The sequence below is a fragment of the Sphaerodactylus townsendi genome, linkage group LG12 (assembly GCF_021028975.2).
Source record: "Sphaerodactylus townsendi isolate TG3544 linkage group LG12, MPM_Stown_v2.3, whole genome shotgun sequence".
NCBI lineage: Eukaryota > Metazoa > Chordata > Lepidosauria > Squamata > Sphaerodactylidae > Sphaerodactylus > Sphaerodactylus townsendi.
Genome location: NC_059436.1, coordinates 37,809,404 through 37,835,526, shown reverse-complemented (window position 1 = coordinate 37,835,526; position 26,123 = coordinate 37,809,404). Strand labels below are relative to the sequence as shown.

The window sequence follows — 26,123 nt, the reverse complement described above, 5'->3', positions numbered from 1 at the left end:
GGGCAGAGGCACACCTAGGCAAACCTGAGCCCTGGGCAAAACCTGAGTTGGATACCACCACCCCCCCGTGGGCAGCCACCCCACCACGACCCCCATTTCTAAATCATCATCACATTATAGAAAATGCCCCAACTCACAAATCTGAACACAGCAATGGTGAAACACACAGGTTCTTCGATAGAGACTGAAGAGATAAAAGGTACGAAAGGCTGAGAATCAGTGAATTGCAGTACCTGAAAGGGAGTTACATTATTAGTCGCAATTGCTATATGGAACCTTCACGTTCAAAAGCAGTATACCTCGGGGGGGGGGGGGAGGCGTGGAGATGGAGAAGCGGACCCAATTAGTAACCCCCTCTCGGCACACACAAATAATTAGTAACCCACTCTTGGGAACTGGTGAGAACCTGCTGGATCCCACCTATTTTGCTTAGTCCACAAGTAGACATGATCCATAAGTAAGTAAATAAATAGATAAAACAGCCCTGCTTATTTTTCAGACCAGTAGCATCACCATTTCAGCCTCCATGTAGGCGGTGAATTTCGGGACCAGTATGATACAGGACCAGTTGATCAAAAAGTTTCAGATGAACATTTTGTTCCAAGTTTGCCTTAGAAGCCACTAAGCGTACTACCATAAAGCACACTGCAGCAAGACACAACAGTAATTCACAGCTGATCGACACCAAGCCAGTTTTGTAGGGGCTGTTGAGAAGGACATCGTCCTTGCTGACATGGTCAAGCTGCAGAGCCAGAGGCTGGCACTTTAGGGAGCTGAGTTTTAATCCCTCCTCAGCCGGAAAGTTCGCTGGATGACTTTACAATAATTGCTCTTCCTTTCCTCCTAATAGGTCCTTTGTGAAGATATAATGGGGATAGAGAAAGCACCAAAATGCAATCCGTCAAAGCTGACTGTTTTCCAGGTATGACCTGAGCGTTCATAACCCTTACTGGGTTATAACTAGTGGACTGTGGGTTCAGTCACTGGAGTCCGGGTTCTAGTCAGCCAAACTTCCCATTTTCAACCCTAGGAGCGGTTCTCTACAAAGAGGCAGCACAGCGCCAGTCTGAAACATCCTGATTTTAACTTTGATAACTGCAGGCATGGGGGAGGGCTTTGGTTTTTTTTACAAAAAAGGATCCCGAAACACATTTCAAGTTAGCCCCTAACTGCAAATCCTTGCAAAAATAACACCTGCAAATCCCAGGGGGGGTTGCACCTGCCAGTAACCCTGAGCTGATAATATCAGCTAGTTTAACAAATCCCGCAAATAGCATTGTCACCTCCTGCCATTTGTCCATTCTTGTGCGACCTACTCAGTCCCTTCATCCCTTGGGATGTTCATTTGCCTCATGGGAACAAGTCTTGAAGCAGACACACGTTCACTTGTTTGTAGTCCTGGCGGGTGAGGAGTGGGAAACAGAGGTGGGGATTGTGGGTAATCCAATCTCCATTTTTTTTTAGAGTTCCAGCACTTAAGTTCCATTTCCTCACATTCTTGAATGGACGGCAATGAAAAACCGTCCCAAGCAATGGAATGAGTCATCAGTCTCAAAAATGGGCTCCTGACTCAGATACCACGATCCTCTTTGGTCCAGATGTTTCTTCTCATACTGGAAAGCTGGAGCAGATTCCAAATCTTTAGGATAGTCTGTCACAAAAGGGGATTTGGGAGCTGGAGGGGTCTGTGGGTCCATCCTAACTCCCCCCCCCCTCCGAACTAATCATTGTGACACGGCAGCCTTGAAGAACAACAAACCTGTTACCAAGAAGGCAGCTGGACTAAATTAAGATGGAAAGTTTGGAGTCTGGACAGTGTCATTAGGAGAAAAGCAGAGCTTTGCCATTAAGTATAATGAATGAATTAAAGGACGACTTATGCTCCTCTAAAGGGGGGGGGGGGAAGCCGCTTAAATAAAGTTATTAACGCAGCCCACCTGCGCTTGCTCTCTGACTAGGCTGTTTAACTAGCCCATTAAGTCTCGAAGTAAGTCATCTTGAAAGTGAATATGAGCTTTCTGAAGTAGGCCTTTAACTAGGTTCATATAAATCAATTAGAAGGCAGCATTCTTGGGCCGAAAGCTGGGATTCGATGCTTTCATCTCCAATAACAGAGTGCAGACAACCATGCTTAATATGGTGTTAGAGTCCAAAAAAAAAAAGGAGGACGACAAAACATTTAAATCCTTCATCATGAACAAAATGTAAAGTAATGCATCCTTGGGACCCCCAAATACCTCCTGTAATAGAAACAATCTAGACATTTATTTGATGCACACGGTGTAGCGGGCCAGACTTTTTTATTTTTATTTTTTTATTTTTTTAAAAAATCATGCAGGCCAACTTAATTTCCCCCCCAATTATGAGTGGTAGTAATTTCTCCTGGCAGATCCAATGCCATATGTTCATTAAGCAGGTTTTTGTTCGGGGGGGGGGGGGGAGAAACCCAAGCAATGTCAGTCGACCCACTTAATCAATGGTTATAGCAAATTCATTACACTGGAGGACGCAGGCAGATGTGAGGGACCTTCCTCCTCTTCATGTCACCGGCCCAAATGATACCACTCCTTTTATCACTTTACAACTTGTTAATTCCTTACCCCGGGACCTCTTCATCTGTAGTAAACATCTTAAGAAAATATGCATCCCTCGAGAGGAACTGTTAATTTCCTCCGGGCCTCACGCATGTAATAAGGTTTTTTTTTTTTTTAATGGCATGCAGGTGTTTTGCAAAATTGTATCAGGGCTGGTAATAAAAGTTCCCCGTAAAAAGCAGGTAGCACCTTGGAAAAAGGAAAATGTTTGTGCACCTGTCTGTGGAGAGGCTGAGGGAGTCTTGACCTTCAGCAAGCTCTCGTCAGCATTGCCCGAGCAAATTGAGAGCTCCCCTAAACGCCAAAAGGTAAGCCCTTCTTTTTTTGGTCTGCTGTTTCTCTTACGAGGTCATTCTTCTGGGGATGGGTTTGGGGGGACAATTTTTAATTTTTTAAAATGAGGAGCAGAGGTTTTGTTGGGAGGTTAATCATGCAGGCAAAGCTGCATAAAAATGGAATTTCAATAAGCGCTTGAAAAAAAATTATACATTTGCTTTCCACAATCTTTTCAGCAAACCTGAAAGGTAGATCAGTACAATGCAGTTCTGAACCAATGAGAAAGGATTTGCCAAAGGTTACTTGGTGGATTTGATGGCAGAGGCAAGATTTGAACTAGGGACCTTGCAGCCCAAACTTTGTGGGGAAGGAGCTAAGGGCTGTGCTTACCTGAAAACACAGGAGATGCACAATATTGAGGCTTTGTAAACTGTCCTTTAGGAACTCTCTGCCTTGCAGTCAGTGCTGCTCTGTGCGTTTCTGAAATTTGACTCCCTTTCTTGTCTGCCTGTTACAGGGCTCTGTTGAACTCAAAAGCTTGCACCAACCCAGACTTTGATGTTAAAGACATGATTTTAACTATTTTGCATCTCATATTCATTTGGTGGGGTCTAATCATGAGTTTCAATTAGAGCTCTATTCTATTCAGACCAGAGAGCAGGAATGTAAAAGGTGAGAATGATGCTGTGTGACTTTCGCACACAAATCCATTTGAAACTGCACATTTTTTTGCTGATAAAACAAATGCCAGGTTTTATTATTATCAAGGTTCGAGTCCTCATGACTGCAAAACAAATCAACTTTGATAACTGGAATTTTAACAAAAGCGGCTGTAAGGCACACACACTCACATATTCGTACACACATTTCCCTTTTCAGTTTCACATGGCTCCTCCTATTTAGACATGCATTTGTCTAGCCATGCCCTTAGTTGATTTGGGGGAGGGGGGGGAGTCGTGGCATCCCCTGTTGGGAAAAAAATCACCAGGAGCTTCTCCAAAATCTGTGCCATATTTTTTTTTCCAAAAACAGAGTTTAGATTTGTAAGTCACAAATTTTAAATGTCAGTATTTTTTTTATTGTAACCTTTGCTTTCTTAACACTTTGCTTTCTTCTAAAAAAACCCTCTTTAATCCAATAACATCCATTCTAGCTGGGAATACATTTAGGAAAACATCCATTCACTTGATAAAATCTAGCCCAAGCTGCAAAGCACTTTGAAGTTCCATTCATTTCAATGGCACAATTAAGCTCACTTTTATTTGGATGACCCCAAACACATTTATTCAGAATTAAGCCCCTCTAAGCTCTGGGTGGCTTACACCCTAACATGTTTGCATAGGAACCAGTTTTGATTTCTTCAGGTGACATCAGTGAGATTTTAAAGAGATTTTTAAGAGTTCTGCTTTGTTTGGCTTGGGTATATTTTCCTTGCAATATTTTCCTTGCAATTTCTGGTCCTGATCCAGCGAATCAGAGAGTCATAGAGCTGGGAGGGAGCATACAAACCATCTAGTCCAATCCTATGCACATTCATTAGATGTTCATACAATGGGGGAAAAATTATGATTCCTCATTATTGATTTGCAACCTTTGTGTATCCCTTGGGATGTGACTATTTGAATCTCTCCCGAGCCCTATAAAAGTGGCACACAACACAGAGGTGTAACCACAAATGACATCTGCACATGGAGCTCTGCTCTTCCTATGTGTGACATCAGTGCTGTGATGTCATGGCATTCTATGCCCCCCCCCCCCCACTTCAATGGCTTCCAGGAGAAAGAAAAGCTAGAACATTATGAGGTCAAAATGCACGATCAGTTCGGCTGAACCCCTCCTGACCATTAGGCAGGGTAAAGGAACCTACCTTGAGTGACATATTTTGAGATGCCCTTACTCCACTGCAAATTCTAAATTATTGTAATTGGCAGGATATCAATTGGATCTTCTGCGGCAGGTAACAAATAATTCCAGGTCTTCTATGTTGCATGCAGTTCAATGTTGCAGGAGAGACAGGAGGCATGAGACACATTGCTGCCCTTTTCTGCGGCAGACACATACTTCCTTCCATACCTAGCTGAGTCTAGGACTGAAAACCTGCAGTACGTATGGGTTTCCATATGCATCCTCAAAGGAATCCCATATTCCAGAACTGTGTGAGTTTTAGCTGTTTTTTTTAAAAAAATAGTCCTGTGAATTTATATTGGTTTTAAAACAGTGTCAGCATCTCTCCATATTTTTATTTTCACATTCTATTTCATTTGTACTTTCCCAAACTTATTGGAATCAGCAAGGATGAAAAAAATCTGCATAACTGGAATAAAGTAGACTGGATATTTAGACAGCAATCCTAAGTAGGCCTGCTCAGAATTCTACTCAGGCCTGTTCAATAACCGTATGGCAGTTGCTTTCAGTTGCTCTCACAGCTGAACTATCTGATAAACAAACCTGCAGGGAGATTGCTTTACGGTTGGTGAAGCACGTATTAAGACATGACACCCCCCCCCCCCACCGACTGTTTCTCTTGCAGATGGTGGATATGCCTTTGAAGCTATACAACAATAATTTCAATTGTAGTTCATGGCGGAAAACTTTGATGAGTGGAATTCTTGTTCCTAGCATTTTGCAATTGTTAAGAACCAAAGTTTTCTTTTTTTAATGTAAGAACAGGTAAAAAGTTTTGAAAAATCCTGTCATTCAGAATCTAGTGCTGATCTAGGAATGAGGAGAATCTCCACTTGGTCACAAGGATTACTGGGTGATCCTGAGTCAGCCGTCCCAGCCGTCAGTCTTTCTCAGCTACAGGCTTGGAGTGAGGAAAAGTAATGTTTTCTATCGTAGCTCAGGAACAATGGAAGCCACCATCTCTAGACATTTTTAGCAGGCACTGCAAGGCTATTTTATTGGTTAGGAATTTTCATTGATTGTAGGGTATGGGCTTTTTTTTAGGGAGTGAGAGTTTGGGGGGACTATAGTGTGTCTTAAATTAGGATGGATTTGTAAACCACCTTGAGCCATGTGGAAAGGTGGGGCATAATATTTTAGGTATAATTAAATAAGTACATAAAATGGGCATGGGGAGCTATCTACTCTATATAATAAGTAGTTATTTGAAACTTAAAACAAACAAACAAAAAAAGCAGTTTTCCCCCAGTGCTGTTTGATGTTATTCTGTTTTACTGGAAACAAGAACAATAGGTTAAATCTACCTAGCTGTTCAGCTGGTAAAAAAGGGAAGAGAGATTTCCCCTTGACTTCCCCCAAAGGCTATGCTGAGAATCAAGGGGACCTGCACAGATAAAATCCCCATAGGTTGCGGCTATAGTTAGAAGGAGAATGGGGCAAGATTGAGCTAAACTCTAGCAAGTCAGTAAAGGCTAGTCAGTAAAGTTTAACTGAATGGATCTGACTCATTGTGAATTTGGAGTAAGATGATTTGAAGAAGGACTGTCCCCCAAATCAGATATACTTTTTTTTTTTTGGCCAGGGGAGGTTATCATATAATACTGTGAGCTCATATTATATGACACTGGAAAAAATGCAGTATAAATTGGTGTGTAATACTTCTCTAAAAAGCTGTTTTAGGGAAGAGAAGTGCCTCATATTTTTGAGGAAAGGAAAGTGACCAAGTGGAAGCATTCAAGTAGATCAGTTCGAGATCTTTTTTTGCAACACTCTGATGTAGACGAGGGATGCATAGGAGCAGCAGTCATTCGCAACTGTAAAACAATTATCTTCCGAGCTTTGCTGTGTTCATCCAAAAGAAAAATACCCTGAACTTTACTGAGTCTGAAAGGAATAGAATCACACATGCTAATAAAATCCAACATGAAAGTAGAATTTATGTACACCCATCGAAATTGTGTCTGCCAAAAAACCAAATATTATCTTCTAGGGTTTTTTGAGGGGGACGTGAGTCAGGAAATGTGAGGGCTTTAGATATCTCATCAAGTATAACAAAGAAGGAAGCCAGAAATTGTGGGTCATGATGTTGACCCATGGGTGAAAACAAATAAACAAGCAACAACAAAAGTCAAGTAATACTTTTTAATTAGGAGTAACAACAACATCACAAAATAGCGAGTATGGGTTTTTGAGCCCCTGCAAATGCGAGGAAGGGGTGGTTGTGAGGGGGGTGGGGTTAGTTTCAGGGCAGATGGCAAAGTCTCAAAGTTAATACTTTGTATCTTTCTTAAAATAAAGGCAAGGTGTCTCCGATGCAATTTGATGAAATGTTCCTGGGTGCAAAAACTGAACTAGTTTGAAGTTTTCAAGCAAACTCTGATGTCTTTTTTTCCTTAAGAAAACACTACACTGAACCCCCCCCCCCCCAAGAAATTAATGGGAAGTTTTAAAAAAAATTAAGACAAATGACTGAAAATATTGCAATTATCCAAGTAGGTTATCATAGGGAGGAAATAGGAGGGAAAACCCTGCATTTTAGAAGTCAGGTGAATATTTGGTAAATTCTCTGCATTCTGCCAAGTCATCCATTTCCAATTTGTTTAGAATTCCTTAATGACTTCCACTAATAAGACAAAAGAAGCAGGATATTACCAACAAAATACAAGGAAGCAACATGTGTTGGGAGAGGGGGAATGCTTCTGAAGAATTAGCAAGTTGTTTTTATTGAGGGTCGGAAGATGTGTTTGCAGTATATCCAAATAGATCTGAGACTGGTTGTAACTATGTCTCATCTTGATAAAGAGATGCTGTTTTCCTTTCCGTGGTTCAATTTGCTTGAAAAATTCTCATTGAACCCTCTACGTTTTACCCTGCCATGAAAATGGTGGGGTTGAAGCTTAGGATTTTGATGCTGGAGAGAGAGAGAGAGAAACCAGGAATATTCAAATGATACAATAAAAATTATTATTTTAAAAAAAGGATTTTGATGCAACGGCCACAGGCTTCAGTCCAACAAAAATTAAGCATTTTAGTCCCACCAACTTCAATAGGACAGCAAGAGTTGCATCCATCTCCGAGACTCAAGAATTCAGTTGAGACAGCTCCATCATTTTGATGTCTGAACAGCACACACATGCTCTAAAGAGATCCTGCTGCATTTGGAACCACTACTGGATTCTTCTTTGATGTCATTGCCTGTGCAATCAAAGTTTACATCTATTGGAGTTTGCATGCCAAGAATCTGTTGCAATGTCTACTTTCCTTAATATTTTTTTTACAGGGAATAACATCTCATCTTCTCTCTGTTTGCTGCCAGGAAAGGCTTTGTGGGCTCACTCGGTTTTATTTTAGAATAAAATAAAATGGGCATTTCTCAAAGTTCTGCAAGTGAAGTCTATTTTCTTTCTTTTTAAATCCTGAACTAAAACTGTAGGACCACTTAGACCTAATGAGGCTGAGTTTAAGTCTGTTGGAGTAAAATGTAATCACTAATAAAAGGGCCTTTGGGTTTTTATCTGAGTCTCTGTGCTGAGCGTGAGTCTCCACTGGAAGTAAGATTTCAAGCCCAGGAATGTGACTCATGGAAAGAGGCAACCTGCAGCCCTCCCCTGGAATCAGGCGATTCTATTGTGACAGTGCATCATGACAGCTCAAATGAGCCAATCAAACCCTACGCAGGGAGAATATTGTAGACTGACTGGAAGAAACCAAGACGAATGAACTCAAGCGAAGAGGTTGTAGGCAGCCTCCCCTGTTGATAGGTACTTTGGACTTTCACAAGCCCTTAATTGTTTCATAACTGAGATTTATTTCTAATGAACTCATGTTAAAGATAAACTAGCATTCATAACATGAAAATTTCCTACTCAAAACACCTTCTGAAATCTCCCTAGGATTTCAGCCTGAAATCCAATTGATTTCAGCTCAGGTTTGAAACATATCTTTAATACAAAGCACCGTGCCCTAATTGCCATTAATGACCCGATGCGAACGGTACCAACAAAAACATCAATTGAGAGCTTTGTGGCCACAATCCAGAACTCATGCAGTCTTGAGCCGCCCCTGTTTCAATTGCTGCAGCCCATTTCCTTTGAAATTTTAGCTTAAAAGACTTTGCTGTTGTTCAAAGGAAGAGATTGCCTGGCCAGACATTTTCTGTGACGGCCCAGTCACAAGACCTTGAAAAACAAGCATTGCCTTGGCTGAGATTAGCAGTCAACGCTTCTCATGATTTCAGCTGTGTTGTACAACCAGGTGATGATAGTTAGAACTTTTAAAAAAATTGTTTTGGAATAAAATGAAAGTCATTTTCAACTGCCTGCAAACAGTTCTGAACCATTTTAGGGCTGCTGTCAGACAAACCATTTACTCTGAATTAATTTCCATTGAGAAGAATGGGACCGATCCCTGAATATGTCCACTTGGGATGAGATTCCCACTGACCTCCCCATGATTTACTTCCTCAGTAAATGTGCTTTGGATTTAGCTGCAGTGTCTATCCAGTGCCCACCGTTCTACTGATGTTAGACTTACTTCTGGATAAATATGCTTGGAGATTGTCCTCTTAGTTTCATGTGACTGCATTCTAGACTGCTCTGCTGTTTAACATTCATCTGTAGGTTAAAACTGAAAGGATAACAAATTCACCCAGTTGAAGAAAACTCCAAAACAATTAATGTACTATTCACATCAACTGAAAAATAAAGACCGAGAGCCCAAATCACATATTCTTCTTGTTTTATACCAGTATAACAAGAAGTATTATGACATAATTTGGTAGCGAACTGTGATAATAACAACATTATCACGGTATAGCATAGATTTAGGAATTAATCCAAACTTCCGTATGTGCATTTAATTCCCTCTTTTTGGATACTGACTCTTTCAGGACACCCCAAAGCATTTCCCAAAGAAAGAAAGTTTCTGTTCCTATGTAAAAACCTTGGCATGATCTGGATTGTGGTTCTATGTCATGCGGTGGTAGGACGGTTCTCCTCTAAAGCTGCTAGTCCTCATAAAAGAAACCCATAAGTAAATTCATTTACATCTTGCCTTAGTTCAGCTTCCTTTTCATTTACTGGACTAGTGTTTTGGAAATAGTTATTGGCTTGTTTTCTCAGAAAAAGCTTCACATGTCTCATTAACTTTTTTTTTTAATCATGTATTAAAGGAGAAAAAAAAATCCCACCCACTTGAGACAGAAATGCAAGTGTAATTAGGTAACAGACAGGAGGATTCAGACAAGATCAAAGTGCTTTCGGAAAGGAAAGGTTTAAGAAGTTCATACAACATGTTGTTTCATAAATCGGTCCCCTCGCTCATTTTTTTTTTAATAGATTTCGGGCAACGCTAAATCGCACTTATTCCTGCAGCTGCAAAGTTTACTGCCTGCTTTCTAGAAAGATCCTGGTGTTTTCATATCTTCCAAGGTGGAAAAGAAATTCCCAGGCTAAAAAATACAGGGCCAAGATAAATCTGTAATTCCAAAACATTTTATAGAACCAGTCTACTAAAGTTGTTTAAAAACCCTTCTAAGCATCATCTCATGGAAAATCAAACATGCAATAAAATGGTAAGAGTCTCAAATCTCTGGCTGTTCCAGTTGAAATAATGGGACACCAAGAGCAAGTAATTTTGTAAACGGTATTAAAGAAAATGTAGACGCTCATCAAAGAAGGCAGGAAAGGCAAAATAGAGAGCGAGGAAGAATTTATCACCACAAGTTAGCCAACAAAAGACCCCCCCCCCCTTTGATCCAGTAACACCTTTTTGGTCCCCAGAAATACATGCTGGTCCTTGACCCAATGGTTGATTTGCAAGTCCATGTTCCTGGAACAGTTTTATTGGCCTCATGTGGTCCCATCAGAGTCTCATTGTTTTGTGGTAAATACATTTGCCCAGAGACTCATCTGAAGGGGAAAAAATTATCTGTAAAAGTTGTGACAAAGATGTTCCACATGAATTTCTCTCGTCAGGCTTTGCACGGAATGTCTATATATTTTTGCACCATCACTTTGGAATGCCATCCATTTTTATAAAACCCATAAGGAGATCAGTGGCTGTAGCAGAACATACTTCTGGCTCTCCCAAAGGCATAGAGTGGCCTGCAAGGATACAGAAAACGGGGCAGTACGCATATAGGAGCATTATCGATGGATTAGTTTCTGCCACTGAAATAAACGGGTGAAATTTGATGTCCGAACTCTGTATTTGGAACTGCTGATGCTATATCCCTAGAAGATGTGTGCAGGGAGACCCAATAAGAATAGGAACTACAGTTCTGCAAAACAGAAAGGCTTAACTCTTAACCCCATGGCATTTCTGCAGATGAAAATGGCCACCTTGGCTAGCTTTAAACTCCAGTATGGAAAAAGACAGCTACCTATACTGAAGCAGTATTTTTTTCTCTGTTTTGGCTTAAAGCGGTCATGGGGACTTTTCTAAACTGAAAAAAGAGACCAACAGGGGCATTAACCCCCTCCTTTCCATGGGCTCCAGCCCAACCATACTGGGGACACCCACAGCTGTATTTCAAGAATGAACATCAGATTGGGGAGATCCAGTTACGAAACTCTTAACGTCAATACTCCATACTGGCGCATGTGCAGCACGGGGAACTGGGCCGCTACCATTCAACAAAACGAGTTTTGATTAACACAGCCAACTCAAAGGCCCCGTGCATAAGAAAGAGGTCTCAAGATAGCCCAGCAGTTGTTCGGGATAAAAGCAAAGTCTCATCCTGACGATCAAAGAGTTAGCCAAGTTCGTCCAAGCACACAAATAAGGCCAGGCGAGATAATTAGGAAACAAATTCTGTAGACATCTTGAAAGGGGCCGGAGACCTTTGATCTTTATAGACAAGAAAGCCCTCTGCTACCCCTTAAGGTTTCGGGGGCAGAGCGCGTGTCACGAAAAAAACCAGTCAAACGAGAGGATGATACCGTTCACAAAAAAATCAAGTCACACCTAATTCCATAGTAGCCTCATTATCTTAACCGGCTGCATATGTTGCGAGGTATTGGGCCAAAAGATTAGAGGGGAAAGCAAAATAATTCAATCTGCAATTTGCCAAGCTTGGCCAATATGGCTTTGAAATCACCTTTTCAGGAAGTTTTACGGCTTGTCCCCTGACATATATATTGCGGCCATCAGATTCTTAGCTAAGCTCTTTTGATTACTTTAATGGATTAATACCTGAGTACCATTGGTTTAAAGGCCAATAATGTAACCTGCTTCTAATTTGGCTAAAATTGTCCCAACTTCCTCTTTGGAGTTTTGACCTCCCCAAAATATTATCCTTTCCCAAATCCTATGTGCCTGCACCATAGGAGTAAAATGTCTGGTCTTTTAATCACAAAAACTCATTTTCCATGGTGCTTCCATGACCCTTCGGGAAAGCCTGTTTTGAGCATCATGTTCAGATTCTTTAAGAGCTTTTACACATGCAAACCACTGAAGAACTAAATGAGAACCCAGTCAGGCAGTTTAAACTAAGACCTGGTTTGGGGGAGCTGAGCCAGACAGGACTGCTTCTTTATTCCTCTAAGGCTGACTTTGGATGGCCTAATTTCATGCCTGGGAATCACGAAAGGACTATATCAATTTGTCAGTTCCAGAGCTTGTATATGCAACGTACTCTAAGGCAGTGGTCGGATTCAGCAGGTTCGCACCAGTTTGGCAGAACCGGTTGTTAAAATGACACTTGTAAACAACCGACTGTTAAATTATTTGAATCCCACCACTGCTCTCAGGTTGCCAACCTCCCAGAATTACAAATGGTCTTCAGGTTACAGAGATACTTATCCTGGACAAAATGGCTGCTTTGGAAAATGTTCTTTATGGCATTATATTCTGGAGAATGTTCTGTATGGAGCAGCAGTGGCGTACTGGTTAAGAACAGGTGCATTCTAATCTGGAGGAACCAAGTTTGATTCCCTGCTCTGCTGCTTGAGCAGTGGAGGCTTATCTGGGGAACTAGATTGGCCTGTGCATTCCAACAGACGCCAGCTGGGTGACCTTGGGCTAGTCACAGCTTTTGGAAGCTCTCTCAGCCCCACCCACCTCACAGGGTGTTTATTGTGAGCGGGGGAAGGGCAAGGAGATTGTCAGCCCCTTTGAGTCTCCTGCAGGAGAGAAAGGGGGGATATAAATCCAAACTCTTCTTCTTCTCTTCTTCTTATATCCCACGGAGGTCCCTTCCCTTCCCAAAATACGCCCATACGCCACCCTCCAAATCGACAGGAATTTCCCAACCAAGAGCTGGCAATCCCAAACATATGAAGGGGGGGGGGACATCTCTGATCATGCACAGTCAGCAGTACCACTGCTGTTAATGGCATAAGAACAGTGCTGCGTGATGACTTCTTGCCGGTAACATTTCCAGCTGGAAACTGTGTGGGCAACAGCAGCCATGTGGATTCTTCCCCCTGAATTGCTGATTGGCTGAAAGGTAGGACCAGGCAAAAGAAGCCTATGGACACCCACCTGGTTATCATTGCTCTCCGCATGGCATAGTGTGGCATATGGGGCAAGCTAGGCTGAGCATTAATGGCTGGCCCAGGGACCCCAAAGAAGTTTCCATGCCCGAATGGCGCTATTGTGAGTACAAAATAGAGGATGGAATAATGAAAGCCATTTTGGGTCCCTATTGGGTAGAAAGGCAGGACACAAATGATGTCACTATATAAACTACCAGATGATCTTTCAAAAGCTGGCTGGTTCGGTTCAGATATTTCCATTTTGATTTAGTTTCGTTCTAGTGAGAAATGAACCTGAGGCATTTCAAAAGGAGAATTTGTGACTACCTTGTCTAGGAATAACACTATGGACAGGCGCTTGTCTGAAAAGCTGCTGCAGCTGAAACCCTGCAGTCAACTGCATTTAATCTTTAGTTAGACCTTCCCATGCTAAGTAGCACATTGGGCAACAAGTGCTCTTCAGCATTTCTGGTCTTGAGTGAGTGTTTCAGCCTATTCCCATGCAATATTCAATGCCTCCAGGTCTTGCTCGAATGTTCTCCAGGTGTTTCGGGGGCGTCCTCACTGTCGTTTGGCATCAGAAGACGTCCACCTCATTGCCATTGTATTGCATTTAATCTACACCAGCCAAATTCATCCAGCTGCATCTCAGTGTCTCTGGATCTGAATTCTGATAAGGATATCCAGAAGGTTTTTATGACCTTCCTTCTACTGAGACAGACCCTTGATCTATCAAGTTGAGTCTATTCTACTCTGACCAGCAGTGACTCTCCAGCAGAGATCTTTCACATTACCTTTTCACTGGAGCAGCCAGCCACTCACCTTGGGATTTTCTGCATACAAATGTTCTACCACGAGCCGTGACCCAGTTCCTTAACAATAACACATAAAGCTGCCTTCTACTGAGTTTGCCTGTTGGTTTGTCAAGATCAGTAGCATCTATTCTGTCTGGCAACAGCTCACCAGAGACTCCAGGAGAGATTTTTCGCATCTGCTTTTCACATCAAGGTACTTGGTATTGAATGTGGGGTCTTCTATCTATAAAGCAGAGGATCTGCCACTAAGCCAGGGGTCTGCAACCTGCGGCTCTCCAGATATTCATGGACTACAATTCCCATCAGCCAATTGACCATGGTGGCAGGGACTGATGGGAATTGTAGTCCATGAACATCTGGAGAACCACAGACTAAGCCATGGCTGCACTCCCAAGATCATGGATGGAACTGAATGGAAACAAGACCCTTTTTGCTATCAAATCACAACTGATTTATGGTGACTGCTGGTGGGATTTTCAAGGATCTTCGGAGTTGGTTTCCCACTGCCTGCCTCCACATCACAGCCCTGCTATTCCTTGGAGGTCTCCCATCCAAACACTAGCAAGGGTCACCACGGAGCGTGTATGGTCACCCAGCAAGGTTTCATGGCACCAGTGGGGATTTGCCTAAATCTCCACTTGCACCATGAATCAAAAGAAAAGGCATTTGCTATTTCGATTTTTGAAGTAGAACTTTTAAATGGGACCCTCCTCATAGCTTTCAAAATCTAACCCAGAAACATATACAGTTGTCAATATTTAGCAAATAAACTGATAAATCAGTATTAGAGTGCTCCACAAGCATGTTGGCTATGAAATGCTGTCCTTGCACATACAGCGGTATTGCAAGCCAGTTGTCAAGTATTGAAATCAAATAAGAGCATAAGAAAAGCTCTGCTGGGTCAGACCGATGGTCCATCTAGTCCAGCATCTTGAGCATGCAGAGGACAACCGGTTAGCCTGGAGAAGGGCCCACAAACAGGGCATAGAACCAAGATCTTCCCTGATGGTACCTCCAGTGTTGGTATTCAATGGCATTCACAGCCTCTGCTTATGGAAGGCTCACCTTCAGATACCATGGCTAGTAGCCATCAATAGACCCTTTCCTCCACGAATCTGTCTCATCCTCTTTGAAAGCCACAAAGTACATAACCTCCGCAGACAAGCCCAGTCTTGTAATCAGACATCAAATGAAGAGTCAATGTGGTGTAGTGGTTAAGAGCAGGTGGATTCTAATCTGGAGAACCGGGTTTGATTCCCCACTCCTCCACCTGAATGGCAGAGGTCTATCTGGTGAACCAGATGTGTTTCCGCATTCCTACTCCTGCTGGGTGACCTTGGGCTAGTCACAGTTCTTCAGAGCTCTCTCAGCCCCACCTATTTTCTAAGGTGTCTGTTGTGGGGAGAGGAAGGGAAAGGAGTTTGTAGGCCACCTTGAGTCTCCTTACAGGAAAGAAAGGTGGGGTATAAATCCAAAATCATCATCATCTTCTTCTTAGATAAAATCTGGGAAATATTTGACAAATGAAAAAAAAGATCGCAAAGTTGAGTGAGTCAACAGAAAATTTGCAAAGAATTCTGAAAAGCCCTTGACGGAAGTTGGCTTTAAATTTACATGTAAAGTCTTTTTGCCACAGTTTTATTCTTCCAAGAACCTCAGGGTGGCATGCAAGCTTCCCCCCTTCTCCATTTTACCTTTACAGCAACCCAGTAAGGTAGAGGCTGGGCTGCAGGAACAGGGCTAGCCCAACACTATTCCAGTGAACTTCATGGCTTTGAAACTCAGGTCTCTTTGCTCCAAGCCTAACACACTCAACTCTTTGACCAACCAAACTGGATCTCATGTCTACCACCTTGGAGTTGCTACCATTTGCATCGCCTTTTGGACTACTAGAAGCTCACCCTAGACATGTACGCAGAGGCGGAGCGCTCACGGGGACATGTCGGGTCACATGTCCCTGGGCACACGCCAGCTGGTCCTGTGTGTGTGTGTGGGGGGGAATCGCCCCACACCCCTTTTCTTGCCCCCGCCCTGCCAGGCTGCTCCTTCGGCTGGTGGAGCCTCTGCTGGGCGAAGGAGCAGCCTGGCAGGTTAGGGCCGAGGGGCGCCTGGCCATAGCCCAGCCAGGTAAGTGGGCCACTGTGGGGTGCGCCCAGAGCAGGTTTTGCCCCAGGCACCATTTCCCTCCCTTATTCCTCAGCATGTTCACACTTTGCCTGTGGTTTATTGGAAAGAACAACGGCCACAAAGGAAGTGACAGAAGATTGAAAACGGGGTATTAATATTGCTAGAGAGGGAAAAACGCAACCAAGAGAGGTTCTGACTGAAGTTCAGGCTGTATACTTCTTCTCCCTCTCCCGCCCTCATCTATGACCACAATTTTATGGTGACACAAGAAAACAACCTTATTACAAGTACCCAGAGACCCTATCGTTTAAATCTGGAACATTAGATACATTCCATTTATTTCAGGGTCAATTTCTCCCGGCATGTTCCCTTCCTTGCCAGCGCAGAAGGGGGGGAGGGGGGGAAAGAGAGAGCACATACCCGAGACATATTTATAGCAACCGCTACTTATCGGCTTGTTGTAAATATGTCTGTGCTCAAATAAATCAGCCTCAGGATTATACAGAGAAGTAATCCCACGGCTACTCTGGACGTGTCAGTGAGATGCTGGGCTGCCAAAGCCAAACCTCAAGGCTTGGCGGTGAATTTATTTATTTAAATATGTCTCTCCAGCTAGCGTGACATTCAGGGAGGCGCACAGAGCTCCCAACTCTCCCTCGCCTCCTCCCACAGTTCAGAGCTTTGAAGCAGACCTGCATGCACAAACGAGCTTTGTTTTATGGAACGGGCATTTCCGTTTGCGCAACATGTGCAGTACCTGCCGCATGCACAGTGTGAGCCTTTGGCCCAAACTTTCCCTTCTCTTGAAATAAACGCTTTTGCAAAAGGGAGGTGCCGTATACATGAGCTAGGTATTTTATTCTATCTCGGGAGGGGAGTTGGGAGTCAGCCCCAATCCAGTTAAGTTTAGGACTAATTCACGTTACTTTTCCCCCAAAAAATCTGCTACTCCGCTGTACCCTCAAAATAATCCTTGCAGCCTAGGCTACACCCTGTAGGTTCTGTGATGGAGCAGGGATTTGAACCGGGAGTCTCCCTAGCCCTAATAACAATAATACCACCCTATTTGATATTCTAAATGCTGGAATCACTCCCATAAAATGTAGTAGTGGTGGTGGCTACAGGTTCTTCAGGAGGACCAGATAGATTTGTGCAGGATACAGGTCTTGAAAATATTAGCCATGATTACTAAACTTTTAAGGATAGAAGGAGAACAGTTTGGATTTATATCCCCCTTTCTCTCCTGTAGGAGACTCAAAGGGGCTTACAATCTCCTTGCCCTTCCCCCCTTACAACAAATACCCTGTGAGGTGGGTGGGGCTAAGAGAGCTCCAAAAAGCTGTGCCTAGCCCAAGGTCACCCAGCTGGCTTGTGTGGGAGTGCAGAGGCTAATCTGAATTCCCCAGATAAGCCTCCACAGCTCAAGTGGCTGAGCAGGGAATCAAACATGGTTCCTCCAGATTAGAATGCACCTGCTCTTAACCACTACGCCACTGCTGCTCCCAGGGTTAGGGTGGAAATCAACCTGACCTCTGACCCCGAAGTCATAGTACCAGTTTGGCTTCTATTGAACCCTTCCCTCCTGAAATCTCTCTCCAGCCTTCTCAGCCCAAACACTACTTTATATTTCTTTGTTTCTGCTGTCCACCCTATGAGGAACTTGCAAGTTCCTTGTGAGGGCTGGAAATGGATCCAAATTACTGTCTGCTCACTACACTTTCTGCTGATTGAGGGTATAGTAAAAGTATAGGGAGGGGTCATAGGTCAGTGAGAAGAGCACCAGCTTGCATTCAGAAGATCCCCAGGTTCAAAACCCAACCCTTCCACCTCCAATTCACGTTTCTCAGCCCTTGTTGTGAAAGACCCTTCTTTGCCACAGAATCAAGCCCCCACCAATCAGAGGATACAATACTCAGTTGAATGAACCAATGGACTGAACCGATAATAAGGCAGCTTCATAGGCATGTTTCCTTGTCCAGTTCAACAACGTGATATCCCTTTCCTACCTTAATTATAATCTTCCTGTGAGCACTTGGCTGGGAACAGGATTTTAAGCTAGATGAACTTCCCTTCTTGATGCACGCAAGTCTAATTAACACTATTTCATGATTACTAGAACCTCTGTGTACAGAGGCAGTGTACCTCTGAAGAGTGGATATAAGCCACATCTGGCTTCATGTTCTGCTTAAAAGCTTCCCAGAGAAACCTGGCCTGTCACAGACAGATACAAAATATCTGCCTCTGGTGTGATCCAACAAGGCGGCTTTTTACAGTCTTGGAACCCCCTTAGGCCAGGGGTCTGCAACCTGCGGCTCTCCAGATGTTCATGGACTACAATTGGCCATGGTGGCAGGGGCTGATGGGAATTGTAGTCCATGAACATCTGGAGAGCCGCAGGTTGCAGACCCTTGCCTTAGGCTATATATTTTTGACAGCCAAGAGGGTGAGCTGGAAAAGCCCTCCCCTCTTCCGCTCCCATTTCTGTCTCAGCCCTAGCACTGCTCTCATCCCAATGGTGCACCCACTCTGACAGAGGTCACTACTGGGAAAGCCACGCGGCCATAAAGTGAGTGTGTTTAAGAATAACCATTTCCTGACAAACAGGGCCCCTGGGAAGGGCCTTCCTGCCTCCATGTGGACACCAACCCAACAGCAGGTTGAGGAACGGTTCTACTTTCTGACCTGTCTTCAGGGTTTGTTTTTTTTTTCCCCAAAGAGAGCCTGTTGACCTTCATTCACCTCCAATTAATAACTCAATTCCTACACCAACCTTGGTTTTACTCCTTGGCCCTTGACACAAACCAGAGAGTTCATTAGGCCAGATTGCCTCGGTGATGTCAGAGATGCACGCTCTGCCTTCCACGGGCCCGGACGTTTTCACTGCAGGAAGAAGCCCCAGACGCAGCTGGTGAATTTGGGCTGGTGTGCGGGATTGGATTTCTCAAACTGGCTGGCTGCATTCAAATGTCCTGTCAGTTTTGCTTCTCCTTTGTCAAGATCAAAAACGGTGTCATTTGCTAGATTGCTTAAGTGCAATACGATTATAGGGATCTTTTTGCCACAATCTATTAGTGCCTCTGAATATCCTGTTGCATTTTTCAAAAAAGTGAGGAGCAGCAGTGGTGTAGGAGGTTAAGAGCTCGTGTATCTAATCTGGAGGAACCGGGTTTGATTCCCCGCTCTGCCGCCTGAGCTGTGGAGGCTTATCTGGGGAATTTGGGGATTAGCCCGGTAAGCACTCCTAACACATGCCAACCACAAGTGACCTTGGGCTAGTCACAGCTTCTCGGAGCTCTCTCAGCCCCACCTACCTCACAGGGTGTTTGTTGTGGGGGGTGGGAGGGCAAGGAGATTGTAAGCCCCTTTGAGCCTCCTGCAGGAGAGAAAGGGGGGAATATAAATCCAAACTCTTCTTCTTCTTCTTTTCATTATGGAGGTGTAAGGTATACCTCCTATATCTCTACAGTGAAAAGGGAGTTCAGAGGGATGAGTATATCACAGCCATGGGCCGTGTAATGATGTTGCAGCTACTAAGTCCCCCAAGGCCCACTTGTGGTGGGTTGCTGAAGTCAAGGACAGTGACAGGAACCCTGCCTTGTGGAGGGTTTTCTGCTGCAGCAGCAAATGTATTTGCAGTGACAATCAGATCTATGCAGAAAATTGTCACCAGTGAAAGCAGCCTCTGTCTCCTCACCTTGAATTCTCCCATAAAACATACATGTTTTATACTATTTGCACACTGGTAGCAGCATTGTACATATGCCATACATATAATGTATATTATGCATAAATATTGTATGAACTGAACTTAAGGAACACACAAAAGGCATTCACAGCATGATCAAACCCTCCAAACCCAACCCCTCAAAAATGAGTACCAAAACTGTTGGGAAAAAAAGTTTATAACGTGGAACTGGGAGCGTTTGCTCATACCTACATGGCAATATACTGAAAACAACAGCAGCTTTGTAAGGGGCAGGGAAATTAATGGCACACAAATTCAATGGAAGTATGAAATTCTAGCACAAATTCAGTATTCCCTACTGGCAAGTCTCTTACTGGCTGAGCCGATATGATGTCACAGAAGTTTAGGTGGGAACCGGAGAGACGCAGCTGTTGGAAAAGGAAACACTGCTGAATGTGAGAAGGAAAGGGACTGGCAAGAGCAGGGAGAGAATACAGAAAGATAGAAATCTGAGGAAAAAGGTGGAGGAAGCTGATGGAAGTCGGGGAACCTGCCAAACATTCTTAGCATCTCTGCAGTGCATAACAACAGTCACAGAACTGGTCCACAGGGCATGCTTCCATATTGCAATTTCTCTATAAAATCAGCCCTTCTGGTTTATATCAGCCTTTAGCTGCTTGCAGGCTGATCTGATGCAAGCAAAGTTGAAACGCAAAACCGTTAAAAAAGCAAGTAAAACAGCAAACCTTCACAAACGGCCAACCTCACCCCTTAACACATTTCAATGAAAACCCAGCTTTAATGATCTAGGGAAGCTAGCCAAAAACGGATGAATCGAATTGCAACGCTGATCAAGAGATCTTTAGATTTCCTCCCAAATTTCTGATGGGGAAAAAACCCCCAATTTGGATTGCGAAGTATCGTCTCTGGAGAATTCCACTGTGATTTGATCGTTTTCTTTCCCTTGACACGGTGGGTCTTTTTATTAACAACCGCTTTGCTTTCAAAAGGAGCCATTGACAGCTTTGCTTTCTCCAAAGAAACCCATCATAACATATATTTTTTTTAAAAAAAAAATCCCTTCTCTGTATTGTAATTCAAGTGTCAGGATGGATTACATTGACTGGGCTGTGTCATTTCCCCATGGGATGAAACTTCAAAAACAGACAGGGTTTCTCCCCCTGGTAACATATCATGGATTGCATTAGAGCAGTATGTGGAATTCTGTCACTTAATGTGTTAAAGTTGGCATGCGTTTGTATCCTGGCGCAAGGTGAGAAATTACTTAGCGAACAATGCACTTTGCTTCCCGCTTAGGCCTGCTCCTTTCCCGCCTCCTCCTTTATGAGCCTCCAAGTGTGACTCTTTCGCCAAAAAATCCATGCCTTTAGCCGTGAAAAAATGTACATTAAAACCCCCCAAAACACATCAAATGGAAAGAAACGACCAGCTGGTTTTATTCACAACCAGAAGTAATGGCCTTTTCAAACTCTTTATAAATATTAGAAGCAGATGAGTTTACCGTAATTGAGAAAAAGTTTCTTTGTGTTGACAAGACAGCTAATTACCTTGAGTTTCTACCAAATAATAAATAGATGTTTCCTGAAAGGGAGGGGGGGCAGAATGAGGAACCACCAGCTAAATGAATATTTTTCATAGGTTAACCATTTGGAAATGACTTTCCCTCCCTTCCCCCTCACCAGAGCAATTTTGAAAACTGTCCCCAAGCCCCAAGGTTGCAAAATGTTGATTTTCTTTTGTGGTCACCCTAAGTTTTACCATCTTTTGACAAAGCCAGTGAGAAAGTGGAAACATCTGAAGAATAGTTGCATCAAAAGAGTGAGGCTCAGTGAAATCAGGATGAAACCGTGGTCTTCTTTTATTTGAAAACACTGAAATTCTGGACAACTCGGATGGTTACTATGTCAGACTGCACAGGGAGGCTATTGAAATCCACCAACACCAAGGCAACTTCAACAAGAAGGAAAAAACTTTGAGAATTAACAAAACTTGTCTACCAGTACTTAAAAACACCAGAAACAAAGGCTGAGGGCATTCTAGGTTCATGGACAATGAACTCCACCCAGACACAGGATTTGTATTCATGAATACTGTTGCTACTGCAGGGAATGCAAATGTAAATGTAAATGGACTGAAAACCGCACCTGCAATATAATGAGATCAACCACACCTTTGCATAGCAAATTCCACCCCAAACACTTACTGATTGGTTCCCCATCCTGGGACATGGACAATACATACACCTCTAAACTAAGGTGACCAGATTGTCACCTTTTAAAACCGGGACGGGGGTGCGTGCATGCGCAGCTGCAAGAGCCCACTGCCTTTTGGGGCGCTCCCCGGATTCCCGCCCTGTCACAGGGAGCACCCCAGAAGGCAGTGTGGCAGCGTGGGAGGCTGCCGCACTGCCTTCTGGGGTGCTACCCTGTTTCCCGCCCTGTCATAGGGCGTGTCCCGGGAGCGTCCCAGAAGGCAAAATCGGGACAGGTACAAAACGCGGGACAGATTGGTGTAAGGTGGGACTGTCCTGCCAAAAGTGGGACATCTGGTCACCTTACTCTAAACATTCCCTTCACCAATAATACAGTGTCCACTCTTCTCTGCGATACACTTCCTGAACATGCTGCAATTTAGATGCAGGCAAAATGTTAGGGAATAAGATTCACTCATGGCCACAGAACCTGGAAACCTAAGGAAACCAGTTGGAGAATCCTAGTCAGTGAAAGCCTTCCACAATACAGTGGTCTGCTTTGTTTCCTTAAGAGCACAAGGGATTTTTGTGCCATTAGAACCATTTCTAGGCCTGAATCCTTAAGTCAGCGCAAAAGTTAGGTTGAGAGGCTTAGCGGGCACTTTCCTTGGCAAGAGGAATAAACATCTCCATTGGAGGAAGAGCCAAGTCACCTTTGAGTCTTAGGAATGTATATTCATTCCCAAACACAATTTCATTCAGTAAACATTTTCACCCTGCAAGGTCAGTGTGTACCTTGCTGATTCCAGAGCTAAATTTGAGTCCAGGAGCACCTTAAAGACCAGCAAGATTCCCAAGGTATAAACTGTTGAGAGCCAAAACTCCCTTCATCAGACACCTGACAAAATGAGTTTTGACTCACAAAACCCTGGAAATCCTGTTTGTCTTTAACCCCTAAACTCTTTTGAAGCACGTTCTTCTGCTGCAGACCAACATGGCACCCGCTTGAAATTTGTTGATTCAAGATACCAGTACCAATAGATTTTTAACATTTTCTGATACAATGATTTAATGCTGCCCTAATTTAGCTGCCTAAGAAGCCTTCTGGCTGGGGAAAATCTTATTATTTAAAAGGCTAGCTGTGGTGGCGATGACTCACTTCTAGCCAATCACCATGCATGCACGGCTGGGGGGGTGGGGCTTACACAGAACAGATAAAAACAACACAAAACAGTGGAATGTGGCAGTTATTCACTCTGAGCTTGCCTTCTCCCCTACTGATGAATAATTAGTCACTGTACCTTCTGCAGTTGCCTGAGGTGTAGCAGATGCAGGCATTGGCAGCCTTCTGTGGAAGGGTTGTGACTGCTGGTGGCCACAACTGCACCTTTAACTGTTGTGTGGTGATGCAGAGGTTCAAGAACAGGAGCAGGCATCCAGGAACAAGAGAAGGGGAAGGGAGCTGGGGACACAGGGCTGAGAGGGGGAGGAAAGGCAGGAGGGGTCACCCCCTTCGGAGGCCACCATTAAGCCTTGTAAGCCAATGCAGGCATTCGGGAAGAGGAGGGAGACAAAGAGGGAGCCAGTGATGTGAGGCCAAGGGTGGAGGAAACACAGGAGAAGTTCCCCCCCCCCCCCCCCCGCCGGTGGGCACCGTTAACTTGGTTTTCAAGAGCCTGTTGGATTTGTTCGTACAACAGGCTTTACAGCCAGCGTGGTGTAGTGGTTAAGAGCAGGTGGATTCTCATCTGGAGAACTGGGTGTGATTCCCCACTCCTCCACCTGAATGACAGAGGCTTATCTGGTGAACCTGATGTGTTTCCACACTCCTACATTTCTGCTGGGTGACCTTGGTCTAGTCACAGTACGTTGGAACTCTCTCAGCCCCACCTGCCTCACAAGGTGTCTGTTGTGGGGAGAGGAAGGGAGGGGAGCGGCTGCTGCTCCTCCTTGTCCTCCTTCTTCTTCCTCTTCGTCATCATCATGAATACTAAAGAAAAAGAGAATTGGAAAAACTGCAACCATTATTTTCACCAGAGCAACAAAAGCCAATTAGAAGAATGGATGCCATTCCTTCTGTTTCTATGCATTTTACTTTCCATTACCTACACAACCAGCACTCCACCTCAGCTTAAATTTGGCAGAGGGGATTCCTGGGGTGAGGAGTACAATCCCTGAACAGTTAATTTAAAAATGAATGGAAACCAGTTACAGCTGGAAATGCCCCCTTCCCCAGTCAAAACCAACAATAACAGAAGGGCCGGATCCTCTGGTTCTCTTCCACCGAGGGCAATTCCGCACACAAGTAAAATAGGTTCAACCCAGTTCCCTGAGAAGGGTACTAACCTAGGCTGAAGCCATTGTTGTTCCCCACTGCAACCAGCTTGATCCCAGCTCGGAGGGCGGAATCATTCTGTGCCTCTTCGCCGCTCTGTTCCAATTGGCTACTGTTCTACGGCCATGTTCCATCTATCCCCACACACGTTGTTAAAAAACTGCCACAGGAATGGAGGGATGAAGGTGGCGTTTTTTGATTGGCCGCTTACATTGGTACGTGGAAATTGTGCGCCATTTGTGTGACCAGCCATCACTTCGAACGCAAGAAAGAAGAGGGGAAAAAAATTAGGCGCAATTTTCGCCGCGGTGGTTCTCCAGCTGTACGCATGCCCGAAACACTCAGCTGTGATTGGCTGAATGGGGGACTCCTAGCACCAGAGATTCCGCACTTTACTGGAATCAAGCTGAGTTCGAGCATGGTTCCCTGAAAAAGTAGTAGTTCCCAACTGGAGTTGGAAATTTGACCGTTACACGGGGCGAAGCTGGTACAAAGCCACGTCGATCCCAGTGGTTATGTGGAGCAATTAGGTCGAACGCAGCTCAAACTTAGGTCGATAATGCAAGTGCGGAATCGACTCAAGTGTTCCTCTACTGGAGGAAAAGTTTCCCCATCACAGAAAGTATTTTTTTCACTGGGAAAAAAAGTCTTTGTTCACTGGAGGGAGACTGGCAGAGGCAAGTCAGAGGACCCTGCCCAAGAAAAACAAACACTGCTAATAATGAATACAGCAAAAACAATCGTGAAATGAATATGAAAATAGGAAAAAAGAATGTCCCTGTGAACCCGAAACAATGTATGGATGCGGTCACAGTCTTAAGTCATGGAACTTGGAGCTCACTTTATGGCTCATAATGTTTCAGCCAAGGAGTAGAAATGTTTGATCTTAAACACACCATCCCACTGGATCAGACCAAAATCAGCCAGATTGGCATTTTATTTCCAAAGGCCACCTGTTGAACACCTGCTGAAAGCAGAGGATGATTGCAGTAACCTTTATTGATTGGTTGCTTCCAAGGCCTTGGCTGGTAATTCAGAGGTAGGCTGCTTCTGCATATGGCAGCTCCATTTCAAATTTGTGGGTATGAATGAATAGGCCCACCCTTCACCCATTTTAATTACCATCTAAGCTGAATAGCCATCACTGTGCCCTGAAGCAGCAAATTTTACCTTGTGCAAGGAAACACAAGGCAGACATTACTTACGTATCATTTGCAGAACTAAAACACAGAAGGGAGCCTCCGTGTTCCTCAGAACTGCACCCTCAAGTACCAGATATCAGGACAAAGAAGAAAGATCTCTTGCCTTCCTGTTTTCCTTTTCATTTCCTAGCATCCTTTGGCTGTTGGAAACAGAATGCTAACCTATGACTATGAGAATCTCTGTTTGATCCAGCAGGGCTCTGGAGATATATTTTGGCAGGAAACACCCTGCATGTTGGTGATAGAAAGATACCAGGCCGCCATTTTCAGCAGGAGCCCTCAGTATGAATGCACACAATTTGTCTTATTCCATCCAGACAGGAGGCAAAGGGAGATTCCCGCTCCCAGGCAGCAGACCGGAGTTAACGGTACTTAACATTCTCTCTGCACTTCTCTGCCCACGCCCTCCCACTTGTAGTCCTTGACATTCAACCAGGTGCTGGTGACGGGTCTCCACAGCAGCCGAAAAGATGCCTCCTCCCCCAAGCGCCCCCC

General features: G+C 44.0%; 1 long non-coding RNA gene across 1 annotated transcript in view; it reads left to right on the top strand.

Annotated features, from left to right (window-relative positions):
• The first annotated feature begins 2,517 nt into the window (after window positions 1-2,517).
• The window catches only part of LOC125441815, a 30,588-nt gene continuing 6,982 nt past the window's right edge, over window positions 2,518-26,123 (top strand). Inside the window, exon 1 of the long non-coding RNA XR_007245910.1 lies at window positions 2,518-2,902. This is a non-coding gene — a long non-coding RNA (uncharacterized LOC125441815). The remainder of the gene's footprint in view (window positions 2,903-26,123) is intronic.